Consider the following 15,283-nt stretch of genomic DNA (forward strand, 5'->3'; position numbering starts at 1 on the left):
GACTGTAACCTGCCAGGCTCTTCTGTCCATGGAATTTTCCAAGCCAGGATACTGGAGTGTGTTGCCATTTTCTACTCCAGGGGATCTTCCTGACTCAGGGACTGAACCTGCGTTTCTTGTGTCTCCTGCATTGTAGGATTCTTTACCACTGCACCACTTGGGAAGCGCCTTTAGCTCTGTAATAATGCCACAAATGTAGACAATATTCAAAATTTATAACAAAATATAGCTGTCCATATACCTGTCCCTCATCCCCAACCCCCATACTAGCTCCACACTCCAGAAAAAGATCACAACAAATACTTTGCATTCCTTTCCCCCTCTGGTATTTACCTTCAAAATTTCTAAATAGTAGGCTTATCCTGGGGCTTCCCGGGTGGCTCAGATAGTAAAGAATCTGCCTGCAATGTGGGAGACCCAGGTTGGATCCCTAGGTTGAGATCCCGTGGAGAAGAAACTGGCAACCCACTCCAGTATTCTTGCCTGGAAAATCCCATGGACAGAGGAGCCTGGTGGGCTACAGCCCATGGGGTCGCAAAGGCTTACCCTACCATTTCTCAGTTTGTAACTTTTATTGTCTGTTGATCTGCTGTTGAGAAGGTTGAGGATTTGGTCCTCTTCCCCTCCTGACTGCTTTAACCTCACAGAACATTTCAGAAAGATGGCTCCTAGGTCCTCAGAGTTTACAACACACTGTATGTAGGCTTCTAAGTCCGAGGGTTTTTTTTTCATCCCATTGAAAATTTCCTCTTAACAGACACTTATTGCATAATACCTCATCATATAGAAGTCTCTAATTTTTTTTTATCTGCTTTCTTATTTTAGAATTTGGGTTGATTTCAACTTTTTTCTACTGTAAATAATGTAAAAAAAACCCCACTTGAACATGCATTTTAAAAACACGTTTAAACATCTCCTAAAGAGACCACCTGACCTGCCTGTTGAGAAACCTGTATGCAGGTCAGGAAGCAACAGTCAGAACTGGACATGGAACAACAGACTGGTTCCAAATAGGAAAAGGAGTACGTCAAGGTTGTATATTGTCACCCTGCTTATTTAACTTATATGCAGAGTACATCATGAGGAACGCTGGGCTGGAAGAAGCACAAACTGGAATCAAGATTGCCAGGAGAAATATCAATAACCTCAGATATGCAGATGACACCACCCTTATGGCAGAAAGTGAAGAGGAACTCAAAGGCCTCTTGATCAAAGTGAAAGAGGAGAGTGAAAAGGTTGGCTTGAAGCTCAACATTCAGAAAACGAAGATCATGGCATCTGGTCCCATCACTTCATGGAAAATAAATGGGGAAACAGTGGAAACAGGGTCAGACTTTATTTTTGGGGGCTCCAAAATCACTGCGGATGCTGATTGCAGCCATGAAATTAAAAGACGCTTACTCCTTGGAAGGAAAGTTCTGACCAACCTAGATAGCATATTAAAAAACAGAGACATTACTTTGCCAACAAAGGTCCGTCTAGTCAAGGCTATGGTTTTTCCCGTGGTCATGTATGGATGTGAGAGTTGGACTGTGAAGAAAGCTGATCACCAAAGAATTGATGCTTTTGAACTGTGGTGCTGGAGAAGACTCTTGAGAGTGCCTTGGACTGCAAGGAAATCCAACCAGTCCATTCTAAAGGAGATCAATCCTGGGTGTTCATTGGAAGGACTGATGCTAAAGCTGAAACTCCAATACTTTGGCCATCTCATGCAATGAGTTGACTCACTGGAAAAGAATCTGATGCTAGGAGGGATTGGTGGTAGGAGGAGACGGGGACGACAGAGAATGAGATAGCTGGATGGCATCACCAACTCGATGGACGTGAGTTTGAGTGAACTCCGGGAGTTGGTGATGGACAGGGAGGCCTGGCGTGCTGTGGCTCATGGGGTCGCAAAGAGTCGGACATGACTGAGCGACTGAACTGAACTGAAGGATTCTTAGACCATTAATAAATTAATAATTAATTTAATAATAATTAAATTTATTAAATTAATACATTAATAAATCAAAATATATATTGTCAACTGTGAGGGGAAAATGGCCATAGAAAATATACTGGATGGCGTAAGAGCAAATACAGAATAAAAATAGAGAGTTAACCCTCCTTATTGCAAAGAAGGGAAGAGACTTTTCTCCTCTCTCCCTTTTTGTTTCAGAATTTCTCTGTCCTACTCAAATGTGCATAAATCTTTATAATGACCTCATAACTGAGGATCATTTCCTAAGGACATCTTTCTAAAGAGCAAACTGTACCCCTGTTTCCATGGAAGGATAAGAGCCTAACTGGTGGCCCCTTGTTTGTACAATGAGAAGCTTGTTTCTCCTCTGATTAAGGCCAACACAAGGAGTCCCCCCAAGTACTTGGGTAAATGTGGAGCCTACGTGTGACAAAAGGTGCTGATGAGTTCTCTTACTCGGGGACTAGTTACTGTTCATCTCGAGAGCGTGTACATAAGGGGCTGTATCTGCTTGGCTAAATAAAGGGGTGTGAGTCCGTTCCATCTTTGCCATCTCTGAGCAGATTGCCTGCGATGCGATCACATTCTGACTTAATATAGTATATATATATATATATATATATAATATAAATGCACATTCTGGTTTAATATAGTATATATATTCAATAATAAAAGTGTTTTCTTCCTCTGCTGCCTTTGTGGAGAGGTTTTCCGGGCTGGAAAAAGATTTTGCTTTTTTAAACTGTATTATTTCTGTAACCAAGCAGAACCCTGTGGGGTTTTTCCAGGACAGATCCTTCCCCCCAAGTCCTCTGCTATAGTTACTCTCTGAAGTACCTAGATAACAGTATCTGCTGCAAATTTCCTGAGTTGTTTTACAGATGCTTAAACCCCCACCAAATGGAAACAGTTAACTGCTTGATGACCATGAGCATGTAGCCCCCAGACTTTCTGGAGCCTGAGGATTGATAATGTTAGCCCCTGTGACACTGCCCTGTTACCTCACCATCAGACAATCTGAAAACTGTGCAAGAGCTGAACACATGCACTTCAATTCCCTTCCCTCATCTGGCCTATATAAACGCCCTCCCTGAAACCCATCATGGAGTTCAGTGTTTTTTGAGCATTAGCTTACCCAGACTCCTAGTCTGGCACCTTAAAACAAACTCTGCAGTTGCCTTCACCACGGTTCGGTTGTCAGTAGGTTGGCTTTTACTGCGCATGCGCAAGCAGACCTAAGTTTGGTTCCGTAAGGTCTCAACAGTGGCGCTCTGCCATAATGGTATTAATATTTGCCTTCCCTGGATGGAGTGGAATCCCACCTGCTACTAAGGTGTCAGCTCATCACTGCACTAGTTTTTCATACCAGAGAGTGAAAGTTTGTGTGCGCGCCTAGCCTTGGAAACCTCAGGCCTAGCACCACGTGCTGTTCCTCTTCAGACCCTATTTCAGAGGGTGACCTTTTTGTCCTTTTCAATCACTTGCTCATGGCTCCTAAACGTTCTACAGATGGCACTGGACATCTTAGCCACGTCTTGTGCTGTCCTCTCCCCACTGAGAACTAGCTACCATCACATCTTTAAATTGAGGTTCTTTTCACCTTATCCTATCCTTGAACTTCTTTCAACCACAGACTATGACAAGTTTGCAAGATGCACCATCCTCTGTTCCTGACAAGACCCTGTGAGTAGAGTCTATTGAGAATCTGCTAGCAAGAAGACAATCTAACGTGACGTAATTCACAGAAATGATACGCCATCACCTTTATCGTGTACGCATCCCATGGTTAGAATCGAGTTGCAGGTCCTGCCCAGTTCAAGAGGAGGGGATCATACAAGGGTGAATAGCAGCTGAGGGGATCATTGGACCATCCTCGAGTTTACTCATCACAGTCTTCTGAGACTTTGGTTAGACACAGACTCATACCTCCTCATCCCGTGATCCTAGCCTCCTAACCGTCTTTAATTTTTTCTACCCTTTTGTCTTGCAGTGCATTCTGGTAGTATCTTCAGAGCTTTCTTAAAGTTCACACATTCTTCTTCTCCTGAGTTTAACCTTAATTCATCTGTTGCATTTTGCACTTTAAGTCATTTTGTATTTATTTCCAGAATATCTACTGTTTTTAATGTCACAAAAACTAATGTCCACAGCCTTGTTATTTCATCATATTCCACCATTTTTATTTCTTGAAATACATTAATATATTAGTTTTAGTCTTTATTTACAATTTCTGTATCCAAAGTCCTCATGGGTTTGGTCTCGAGGTTTGATGTTTTTGGTTAATTCTGATTGTTGCTGACTCAGTTCCTTGTATGTTTGGATTTCCCATTTGCTTGGATTTTGGATTGTGAACTCATATTACTTGGAATTTTACCTAAAATTCTACCTTTTCCACCCTGCTCTGCCTATTTGGATCTATTTTCACCACATCAGGTATGTAGCCCTCTGTAGCCCTTCCTGTGATGTTGCCTTGGCTTGACTAGGGTTCTCCCAGCAAGATCCCTAATCTGCTGTGCCCGACTCTCTGCTTCCAGTTCGGGAAACCTCTCCTTCCCTTGGTCCTTTTAAGCCTAAAAGTGGTAGCAGTTCATTTTGCCATTAAGCTGTGGGGAAGAGGTTGCTGCATTAGGCCCTGTGGTGCTATTTGCCCATATCTTTGTAAACAGCCCCACCTTTAAAAAAATTTTTGGCTGCACCAGATCTTCACTGGGGCACACGGGACCTTTAGTTGAGGCACATGGGATCTAGTTCCCTGACCAGGGATCCAAGCCGGGCTCCTTGTGTTGGGAGCGTGGAGTCTTAGCCACTGGACCACCAGGGAAGTCCCTAAATAGCCCTTTATAAATCAACTACCTGATTCAGTAGAGATTCCATACTTGACCCAGTTTATGTGCCTTCAAAGACTGCTCAGCACTGCTGGCCTTCCGAACACTGACTGCTTCCCAGTTGGAGTGTCCCAGTGTGTCAGCATCCCCAGGGATTAGGTGATGGCTGTAGGGCAGCCTCTGTCATGTCCACTGCACCCGCAGAGGTGACAGCTGTGCTTTGAGGTCTGACCTGCCTGTACCCACGGAGCCTCTGGCTGTCCCAGTGGCTGCCCAGAGAGCCCAGGTTACACGACCTAGAAATGCAGGGAAGTGAATGCCCCAGGGGCAAAACGTGGACCAGAGAGACTTAAGAGAAAGAGAGGATTAAACTGCTTGCCCTTTTCCCCTGCAGGGGACTGTTCTAAGAGGCAGCGGCTCCCCGTGTCTCTGGGAGAGGTCCCACGTGACCTGGTGACCAGTGCACTCTCTCGTGAAGCTGTGGCCAGCTCAGGAATAAACCACTGTGTACTGTTCTTCCTCTCCCAGCCTCATTTCCCTCTTCCCTTCACTCCGCTCCCTTGACTCACACATCCCACTATGGCACTACACAGGCTTCCTGCCTCCGCCTCTGCTTTCTGGGGGCGGGGCTGAGACAGGCGCTGCAGGGGCTGTCCTTTGAGGAATCTGGCTCTGCGTGGGCCTCAGACAGACGCCCTCCTTCCCTGAGACAGGCGCTGCGGGGGCTGTCCTTTGAGGAATCTGGCTCTGCGTGGGCCTCAGACAGACGCCCTCCTTCCCTGCCCAGCCTTGTCTCCTGTCTCCTCACTGCAGGGGCACAGCACATGAGGACCAGGCTCCCGACCTGAGGGGCCCCAGGGTGCCCAGGGCGATGCAGGCTCTGGTTTTCCTCACTTTTCTGAATTTGCATCCCAGTCTCTGAGATCTTTCTGCGCTTTTCTGCCACATCAGTCATTTATTTTAAAAGGTGTTTTAAAACAATCATCCAGTTTCTTAGGTAGTCTGAACCAGAAGGGTGCCCCTAGGCTTTCTCATTGACTATATTACCTGGAAACACTCTTCCTACTTTGTATTTTTTTCTCTACCTTTTTCTTTCTTTTCCTCAACCCACTGTCTTTCATCCCTTCCAGGATTTGATGTAGGCATAGTCTCTGGAAGGCAGAGACTCCAGACTGAACCTTTGGGATTCAAAGTTCTGCACCCCCGTCCTACCCCCAGCCTCAGCTCAGGGCTCCGTAAATCTGCTAGAACAGGCGAAAAGCAGGCAAGCACACTCTGTGTATAGCCTGGAGAGGCCCTAGGGAGGATGTGGACTCACCATTTCATCATGCTGAGTGGGAAACGGGCATACATGTGTGGGCTCAGCTCTCCAGCCACCCCTGCTTCTCACACACAGAGGCAGGGCTGAAAGAATGACTCAAAAGCATTTCGAAAATAGCTGTCCATGGCCCCGGACGGTCATCTTACGTATGGCTCTGACTCACAAGCAGGGAGCACACAGTGGGTGCCCTTTGGTCACAGCGAGGTCCCAGATGACATCATCCGTGAGATACAGCATCAACCTGTGCACCCCAGACGTGTTGTTCAGAATTGGTCACCTGGCAAATGAAGGGTCAGTGGAAAAGCAGCTGCCAGTAGCGACAGAGAAGAATGGGCAGTTTCACGAACGCTGCGTGTGCCAGCTGCCTGCCTTTCTGAAGGTCTGCCTGACTGTTCCCCCAGCCCACATGTCGCCTGAGCAGGAGCCCTTCTGAGCCCCAGTCACCCACAGTGTGGTGTCTCCAAAGACCACCCTGGCGATGGGGGGTCCAGGCGCACAGCTGAATTCAAGGAACTCTTGAAGTGAACCAGGCAGCTTTTCCATGGTGGCCTCCAGGGAAAAATCCATTCAGTTACAGGATTGAGACCGGGTCCCCTTGGCCAGCGGCCTCGCCCTGTGCCCTGAACGTGAGTGGCCTCTGGATGTTCCCCAGAGCCCCGGAGAGTGGCCTGGCGGGCCTCAGGACCTCATCCTTCTCCTCCCTGCCGAGCCTTTGAACTTCTGTGTCCCTCCTCTCTCATCCGATCTCTGCTCCCTCCCCACCCTGCCCACCCATGTCTTCGCAGATTCCTTGTTCACACTCCTGCTTTACCATTTTCCTTGTTTTTGGTAAACTGGGTAAGTCAATGTCACTGTCGTTTCTGTGTGCTTTGGTGTGAGGTGGAAGCCTAGCTGAGCAGGCCTTGAGGCGTGCATCCATCAGGATAAAAGAGGCGCATGGCTTCAGGTCTGCCTGCAAAAGGCTTCTGAGTGTGGGGGCAGGAGGGTGCTCGGTGAATACATTACCTGATCTCCTGAATGCTCCCTCAGACCATCCTTTTCAGTCTTTCTCCCAGAAGTCCTTTCAAGCCAAGTGTTCTCTCCTGATGCCGGGGCTTCCTCTCCTTCTCGCTCCCGCCCAGCACACTTACCTTCTGCCAGCCTGTCTGTGTGTGTGTCTGTCTCCGCACCTGTCTCCACTCTCCTCCCTGGCTCCTTCTCCCTGAGAAGCGGGGGAGGTGAGTGGGGACTCAGAACAGGGTGCAGCCCCGGGGGCTCGGCCTGGAGAGGAGGGACGGTGACACCTGCTGGGTGACTGCTGAGTCCGCCTGGCCCTGCCCGGTTTCTGGACCTTTCTGGGGTCCATACTCTCCTGTCTGGGGGGAAGGAGCCCCGAGGTTGAGTTCCCTGCACCCAGTGCCTGCGCCCAGCAGCCATCTGGTCCCTGTCATCACTTCCCGTTCACCCTGAGGGGGGTCCCCAAGACAAGCACAAATACTCTGACATTTTTAGGACTTGGATACTGTTGCCCGAGAAGCCTGGGATCTCCCAAAGAAGAGTGCTGAGCTGTGCTTGACTGGGTGACCACAGCCCCTCTGAGATAGACCCTGGAAGAGGGGCCCAGCCCTCGGTGAGGAGGAAGGCCCCAGGTGTGGGGGCTCTCCAGGCCCAGCTTCTGCCCCGCCCCCCGCCAGGCACTCACCACCTGGTGGCTGTGGGCGGTGGCGGCCCTTCCAAGCTGGCCTTGTGACCGTGGCGCCCTCTGGTGGCGGCTTCCGCAGGAAGCGATGACGAGGTAAAGGTGCAGCTGTCTGCATAGGTCAGAACACAAGGTTCCTGTAAACCTCCAACAAGACAAATGCTGTTCTCTGTTCTGCAACTTTTTACCTCTAGAGGAATGGCAAAGTGTTATGTCTGTAAGGTCAGAAGCTTGAGAATGGGCTCTCCTGCGTATTTCAGGCTATAGGCAACATTCTTGACTGGAAGCAAAGCAAGAGAATACAAAGGTTAGGCGAAACAGATCTGATATGGAGTCAGATTTGTTCTTCCCTGTTACACGGGGACCATGTTGGCACCAGGACACAGCAGTAGATAAGCACAGTCCCTGCCCTCACGATGCCTCTGTTGACTGAGGAGACAGACGTCAAACATGCTCCACATTCAAGAGGGTGCTGGTAAAGTGGGACTAGCCCTCTGAAGATGGAGTCAAGGACTGAACTGACAGGGTGGGGCACTTAGTGCAGCTGAGAGGGCCGCTTGCCATCTAAAGAGATAGCCAGGGAAGGAGAGGAGGGGAGCAAGGAGAGCGAGAGAGGAGGGAGGGAGGAACGGAAGGAAAGGGCCAAGACCAGGAAAGCTTGGAGTCTGAGGAACTGAAGTGAGTTCATAGCTGCTGACGTGTAGTGTAACAGGAGTTTAAACCAAGGGATCCTGGCCAAAGTAAGACGTGTGGTTCACACAGAAAATGGGCTGCTCTTCCGTTCCCCTGTCGCCAGGCTGCAGAAACTTTTCCGTGTGCCCATTTGGCAGAGAGGCAAAGCCTTGAGGTCACCTCTCCCTCACTCCCACTCCACCACTGGCCAACTCCAAAACCTCACAGAGAGTCGGACAAGCGGGCTGCACTGTGGGACAGCTCCGAGGGGTGTCTGGCTTCCACTGTATGTCGTAAGTGACCAAAAGCTCTAGATCAGTGCCTCCCAATACTGTCCAACAGCAATAGCCACCTACATAATTTCCTAGTAGTGATTTTAAAAGTAAGGAGAAACAGGTAAAATTACTGCTGTTAAAACATTTTATTAAACTCCATACCTCTAAAATATTATCATTTGAACATGCAATTAATATAAAAATTATGAATGAGATAGGGAACATTCTTTTTTTTTTTTCATGCTAAGTGTTCAAAAGCCTGGTAAATATTTTATACTTACATGCCAGTGCAATTAGGACTAGCCACATCTCCAGTGGTCCATAGCCACATGTGGCCCGTGACCACTACCCTGGCCAGTGCAGCTCCAGACACTGCAATTTTGAAACCACGACTCCCGGGAGAGACTGACCCACCAGCACTGGCTTCTGCCACCTGCCAGAGAAGCTTTAGAAGAATCCTCAGGACATGCAATCAGGCTAAGTTGTGAGCTTGGCCTGGAGTGCAGCCTTGACCTCCACCTCTGGCAATGCACCCATCAAATACCCATCCCCAGGACCTTGAATCTGCCCTCAATCAGCTTGCCAACATTTTTGTCTCCCCAGAGAACTGAATGTAACTGGTCTCTTTTTAAGTTTCCAAGTGTATTATTACCTGCAGGTGCTGAAAGAGGACATCAGAGCCAGTGTGGTGCAGTAGAAAGAACACTGCACAGGGCATCAGAGAAGAGAGTACCCAGTTCCTGCTCATCTTTCACCAGACCTGTGGCCCAAAGAGAGTCACGAGTCAGTACAGGGCGCTAAGCAAGAGCTCAGAGTCCAAAGTGAGACTGCAGCTCAGGGTCCCGAACTGTGCCCTTTTCTGGGCCTTTGCATCCTCCTCTGTAAAATGGGAACAGAACCCGCTCTTTGCATACAGACAAGGTAACCACCACAAAGCACTCGGCACAGGGCTTGGCTCGGGGTACACATTAATAACTAGGATGATGATGATGATGTCTTACCTGTTATTTTCTCTGCACCTCTGTTTCCTTGGTTGTAAAGTGGAGGTAAGCATGCCTCATGAACCTGCTTTCTGGGGTTCTGTGAGGAATATAAGAAATAGTGTGACATCACTTTATGAAATTAGGAAGCCTTTTATCAATTCCAAAAATGACTCCTCAGTTTCACAGCCTAGCTGGTGGTCTGACTTTAAACAGCTGTTACAATCATAACTGGGAAGGGGAGTCTGTGCTGTACCCGCAGCTCCATGACTGGACAAGGCCAGGCTTAAATGCCCAGATTTAACACTCTTTTCCTGGGTAAACTCTGACTTCAGCTCTGTTTTATCATCTGTATGATGGGCTGAGTACACACAGCTCTCAGGTCAACAGGCTGAGGGTCGAATGAGCCCCTGACTATGATGTGCCGAGCCCCGGGGGAGACCTTGCTGCCCACACATGCCTCAGCCAGGCCTGGGCCAGCAGTTCATGTAACAACCACAAGGTGGAGTCCCAAGGCTTTCACTTAGGAAATGATTCGCCAACCACCCCAGGAGGTGTTAGTGGTCAAGAATCCTCTTGCCAATGCAGGAGACCCAGGTTCGACCCTTGGCTCGGGAAGATCCCTTAGAGTAGGAAATGGCAACTCATTCCAGTATTCTTGCCCGGAAAATTTCAAGGAGCATAGGAGCCTGGTGGGCTACAGTCCACAGGGCTGCAAAGAGTTGGACGTGACTGAGCCACCGAGCACACAGTTCACCAACCCGCTCCCCCCACCCCATCACCAACCCCTCCATTTTCCATTCCCCCCTCACCTGCTGTTCCCTCAAGGCCAGGAGGAAAGCCCTTTAGGAAGGAGAGATGGTTCTCCACTCTGAGTCGGCCCACTTTGGGTTTGGTAATCTGCAGAGAAACAGTCAAGACACTGCATGTATGTAAATTTCTGACCTGGGATGGACTTCCTATCCACTACCCCTCTACCTACCAGCTGAATGCCTGGAGTTACTCTAACCTCCATGGATTTCAGTTTCCTGCCCTGAAAGAGAATTCCTGTGGGAGAGCTTTGTAAACCGTGGACTGAGCTGCACATGCAGTCACGGCCATTCTTCTCACTGTCCCCATTCTGTGGGCTGCACCATATTGGATTCCCTAATACAAGAGGGAAAACTCCGCTGTTGGCTGCCTGACTGTTAAGTTCTCATCTGTATATCAAAGCTGCTCAGACAGGGTCTCTCCACAATAACAAAAAGACTAGCCCCACCCTCCCACATATACCTCTGGACCAATGTTGGTGACTGTTGCCCCGTTACCAGGGACAACTCTAGCCCATTCCCATACTCCCATGTCCCAGGTAAAATTTATTAGATTCCAAATCACCGAATTCCCCTGCTTCTTGGCAGCAGCCAATCCAGAACTGACTCTGCCTCCTGGATCCCTGCACAGACTCAACCAGCCCAGGCCCAGATCCTGTAAGTCCCTTGCAACCCACTTTCACTCAAGAATCCTTATCAAGGGAGCAGCTGGGATGGAATAGGATCACAGGCAGTGAGAAGAGGATTGCCAATTTTAAGGGGATAGGCATTAGTGTTCGAAGTCCCAGAGACCCCAAGAGAAGGCGGCACGTTGAGCGGCCCCCCAGTATGTGAGGCCCATCACCCACCCTCTTGACTCTCTACAACTTGGTCTTTCTGGCCTGTCCTCCCAGGTGAACGGTTCCACCAGAACCTCTTAGAATGTTCCTTTCTCCGTGAGTCCCCTGAATGCAGATGTTTTATTACCCTGTTTGGGACCTTCTCGCCTTGAATGGTAATTCTTCATTTCCTGAGGGCCCACAATGTTCCAAGCACCACATGACATGCTTTACATGTCACTGCTAATCCTCACACTGTCTTTGACTTACGGGTAATTAGTCTTTCACAATGAGGAAACTCGGGCTCAGAGAAATAACTGTACCAAGGTCAGACAGCTTGAGTGGCAGGGTCGGGATCTGAACTAGGTCACTGTGACTCCCAGGCATTGTGGGTCTGCAAGCTCTTTGCCAAACGGTAACTTAAAGGCTTGCCAGTTTCAGCTGTACATACCACTCCCTCCCAAGAACGCAGCTGCTGCAGATTTCTTTGGTTATCAAAGCCATGCTCTTTGAGTAAAACTGAGCAGTATCCCACAGCCAGGGGCTGCCTGATGGGCTGTGCTGTGTGCTGACTGGCTGTCCAACTTGAAGCTCTGGGCCTCGGGGAGTTGCTGGGGAGAGATGGAGACCCCAGGAGGGGGGCACAGCACTAGGTGGACAGAGGCCAGACAGACCCTCCTCTGCCCTCTGGATAATGACTGACCGCTCAGTCATCCCAGCGTGGTCTCTGTCTGCCACCTTGGAGTGTGGAAGGCAAACCCAGATCAAGACCACAGAGGGATCAGGTAAAGACCCTGTCCTGTTCACGTTACAAACAAATAACCAGTCCTGTGCACCGGGTATGGCATGCAGGATGTGCTTAATAAATAATTGAGGGACTCTCTGGTGGCCCTGTGGTTAAGAATTTGCCTGCCAAAGCAGAGGACACAGGTTTGATCCCTGGTCCAGGAAGATCCCACATGCCGCAGAACAGCTAAGCCCGTGTGCCACAACTACTGAAGCCTCTGAGCCCTAGAGCCTATGCTCCAAAACTAGAGAAAAGCCTGAGTCCAGCAACAAAAACCCAACACTGCCAAAAAAAAAACTTATTTAACAAACAAATACCTAATAAATCAGTGCACAAACAAGTGAGTCAGGCTGGTGATGTGTGGCACAGGTACAAAAGCACAATGCAGAATAGCGGTGGTTACCAAACACTATTTCAGTTCAGTTCAGTTCAGTCGCTCAGTCGTGTCCGACTCTCCGCGACCCCACGAATCACAGCACGCCAGGCCTCCCTGTCGATCACCAACTCTCAGAGTTCACTCAAACTCATGTCCACAGAGTCGGTGATGCCATCCAGCCATCTCATTCTCTGTCGTCCCCTTCTCCTCCCACCCCCAACCTTTCCCAGCATCAGAGTCTTTTCCAGTGAGTCAACTCGTCGCATGAGGTGGCCAAAGTATTGGAGTTTCAGCTTTAGCATCAGTCCTTCCAATGAACACCCACGATTGATCTCCTTTAGAATGGACTGGTTGGATCTCCTTGCAGTCCAAGGGATTCTCAAGAGTCTTCTCCAACACCACAGTTCAAAAGCATCAATTGTAAGAGCCTGCAAATGAAAACTCATTTTGGAATAAAGGGACACTTGTGCTTCAATTTGCAAATGAGCCTGTAGAACTTCTGCCTGATTCTGTTGAGGTTTAGAAATATTTCGACCCAAAGGAGGCTCCTGGAGAATGACAGACACATTTTCTTTTTGCTTAAAAATTTTTTCCCAATATTTATTTCCAGCTTTATTGAATATAACTGACATACAATATTACATAAGTTTAAGTGTTAATGTGTAAGTTACTCTTGCTATGTGATGATTTGATACAAGTATAAATTGTAAAATATTTACCACAATAAGGTTAAAGCTTCCTTTACCCTGTTCCTGAGCCCAAGTTTATACTGCTCCCCACATGAAAGTGAAAAAAAAGTGAAAGTGTTAGTCGCTCAGTCATGTTCAACTCTTTGTGACCCCATAGACTGTAGCCTCTGTCCATGGGATTCTCCAGGCAAGAATACTGGAGTGGGCTGCCGTTCCCTTCTCCAGGGGATCTTCTCAACCCAGGGATCGAACCCAAGTCTCTGGCATTGCAGGCAGATTCTTTACCATCTGAGTCACCAGGGAAGCCCACTCCCCACATGAAAGGCCAATAAATTGAGAGACGAGGTGTGGAGACAAGGAATAACGGCTTCATTTGGAAAGCCAGTGGACCAAGAAGATGGGTGACCAGTGTGCCAAAGAACCTTCTTACCTGAGTGAGGACTCGAGTCCTTTTATACTAAAAGCAGATGGAGTGTGGCTGGTTATTGCAGACTTCTTGGTGCTGGCCAGACCCTGGAAGGGATGTGATAATCCTTTGTTCTTACAGCTGGCCGGGTAGGTCTTGTTACAATGTTCCTCCAAGACAACTGTTATTCTCTGTTCTGTATCTTTTTATCTCTATATGAATGGAAAAGTGTTACACCTTTAAGGGTCAAGCCTGAGAGGCAGAGCCTTGAGAAAGGGCTGCTATGTATATTTCTGGCTATAGGTATCATTCTTTTAGGAGGTGCAGAGCCAGCAGAACTAAGCATAGCAAACAGAGCACAAAGGTGAGAGCTAAAGGACTAGGTCCAATATGGTGCCAGGTGTGTTCCCTGTTACAGTTCCTCTCTGTCAATGTCCATTCCACAATCCTGTAGGAAAAGGGGTAAGGGCCATTCTGGCTACTTCCTACCAGACAGGTGTGAAGATGGGGTGATCATGTAATGGAAATGGTCAACTTGGGGCTGGAAGTATTCCCAAGTCCCAGGCTGGGCATGAACAGTTTGAATCATGGGGATGTGGATACCCTTTTTATGGCCTAGTCACAACACTTAGACAAGCACTTGAACGTACACATAAACTTGGAATAAGGCTGCCCATGATGCTCTGCCTATGAACTTTGTATCTTCAAAAAAAGAGGGTTATTTTCCCCCTTTGGCCACACTTGAGATAGCTTTATTAAAGCATTTCCTTTCCAACAAGTGGCTGTCACCAGTGTAGTGAAACCAAAGAGAAGAGCAAGAGTCATCAAAAATTATCTGGTAAGAGGCTTGACTCAAAACAGCAACTTAATACTGCCTAACGTCTCACAAGGCCAAGTCCGCTTTTCTTCATCCCGTCGTCTCTGGAGGAGTAAGTTCTACTCGGGTGTGGGGAATCATGGTCTTATCCTGGCTAATTCATCAGAGGAGTGAGTGTTCTGCAGCTCCTTGTACGGTCCTGTCCCCTTAGCAAGTTGATGCCCAGGTCCTTGTTCTCTCCAGGTTTCGAGGAGGACTCAATTCCCAGGCTGCAAAGGGTGCCGTGCCATCTTAGTTGGGTAGGTGGATGTATTGGAAGCAAACTCACGAACAGAAGTTCATATAGTACTTAAGTCTTAACATAGTTGGCGACTGCCAGGTCCTTTAAGACATCCACAGATTCTCCAGCCCAGGCAGACACCTGGAACAGCCTACCACACAATATTCCTGAGGGCTTACTTCTGGGAGCCATTTTAATTCATTGCGGGGCAACTGGCAAGGCTTTACTCCAAGTTAGTCTCCTGACTTATTTCAGCAGTGGTCTCTTTCAATATGTGATTCATTTTCTCAGTTTTCCCTGTTGATTGTAGTCTTCAGAATGAACATAGTTTCCAACAATATGAAATGCTTTAGATACCTGGCGGGTTATACTAGAGACAGAAGCAGGCCCATCGTCACTTTGAAGGGTGTAGGCAATCCAACTCAGAAAGAGTTCCTTAAGGAAGGTTTTAACTACTTCATAGGTTTTCTCTGTCTGGGTGGAATATGCTTCCACGCATTCTGCAAAGGTGTCCATAGGGAATTCCCTAGTGGTACAGTGGTTAGGACTCCATGCTTCTACTGTTGGGGACCTGGGTTCAATCCCTAGTC

General features: G+C 48.2%; 1 long non-coding RNA gene across 2 annotated transcripts in view; it reads right to left on the bottom strand.

The window, feature by feature from the left end:
- Positions 1-1,467: 1,467 nt before the first annotated feature.
- LOC129548132 (uncharacterized) overlaps positions 1,468-15,283 on the bottom strand; it is a 111,465-nt gene continuing 97,649 nt past the window's right edge. Inside the window, exons 9-13 of one of the 2 annotated variants that reach the window (XR_016036234.1) lie at positions 10,524-10,611; positions 9,733-9,811; positions 9,384-9,491; positions 7,788-7,896; positions 1,468-7,307 (exon numbers count right to left, since the gene is read on the bottom strand). This is a non-coding gene — a long non-coding RNA (uncharacterized LOC129548132). The remainder of the gene's footprint in view (positions 7,308-7,787; positions 7,897-9,383; positions 9,492-9,732; positions 9,812-10,523; positions 10,612-15,283) is intronic. The other variant, XR_008684271.2, reaches the window with a different exon arrangement.

This window comes from Moschus berezovskii, chromosome 24 (genome assembly GCF_049115385.1).
Source record: "Moschus berezovskii isolate FMDL1 chromosome 24, NW_MosBer_1.0, whole genome shotgun sequence".
NCBI lineage: Eukaryota > Metazoa > Chordata > Mammalia > Artiodactyla > Moschidae > Moschus > Moschus berezovskii.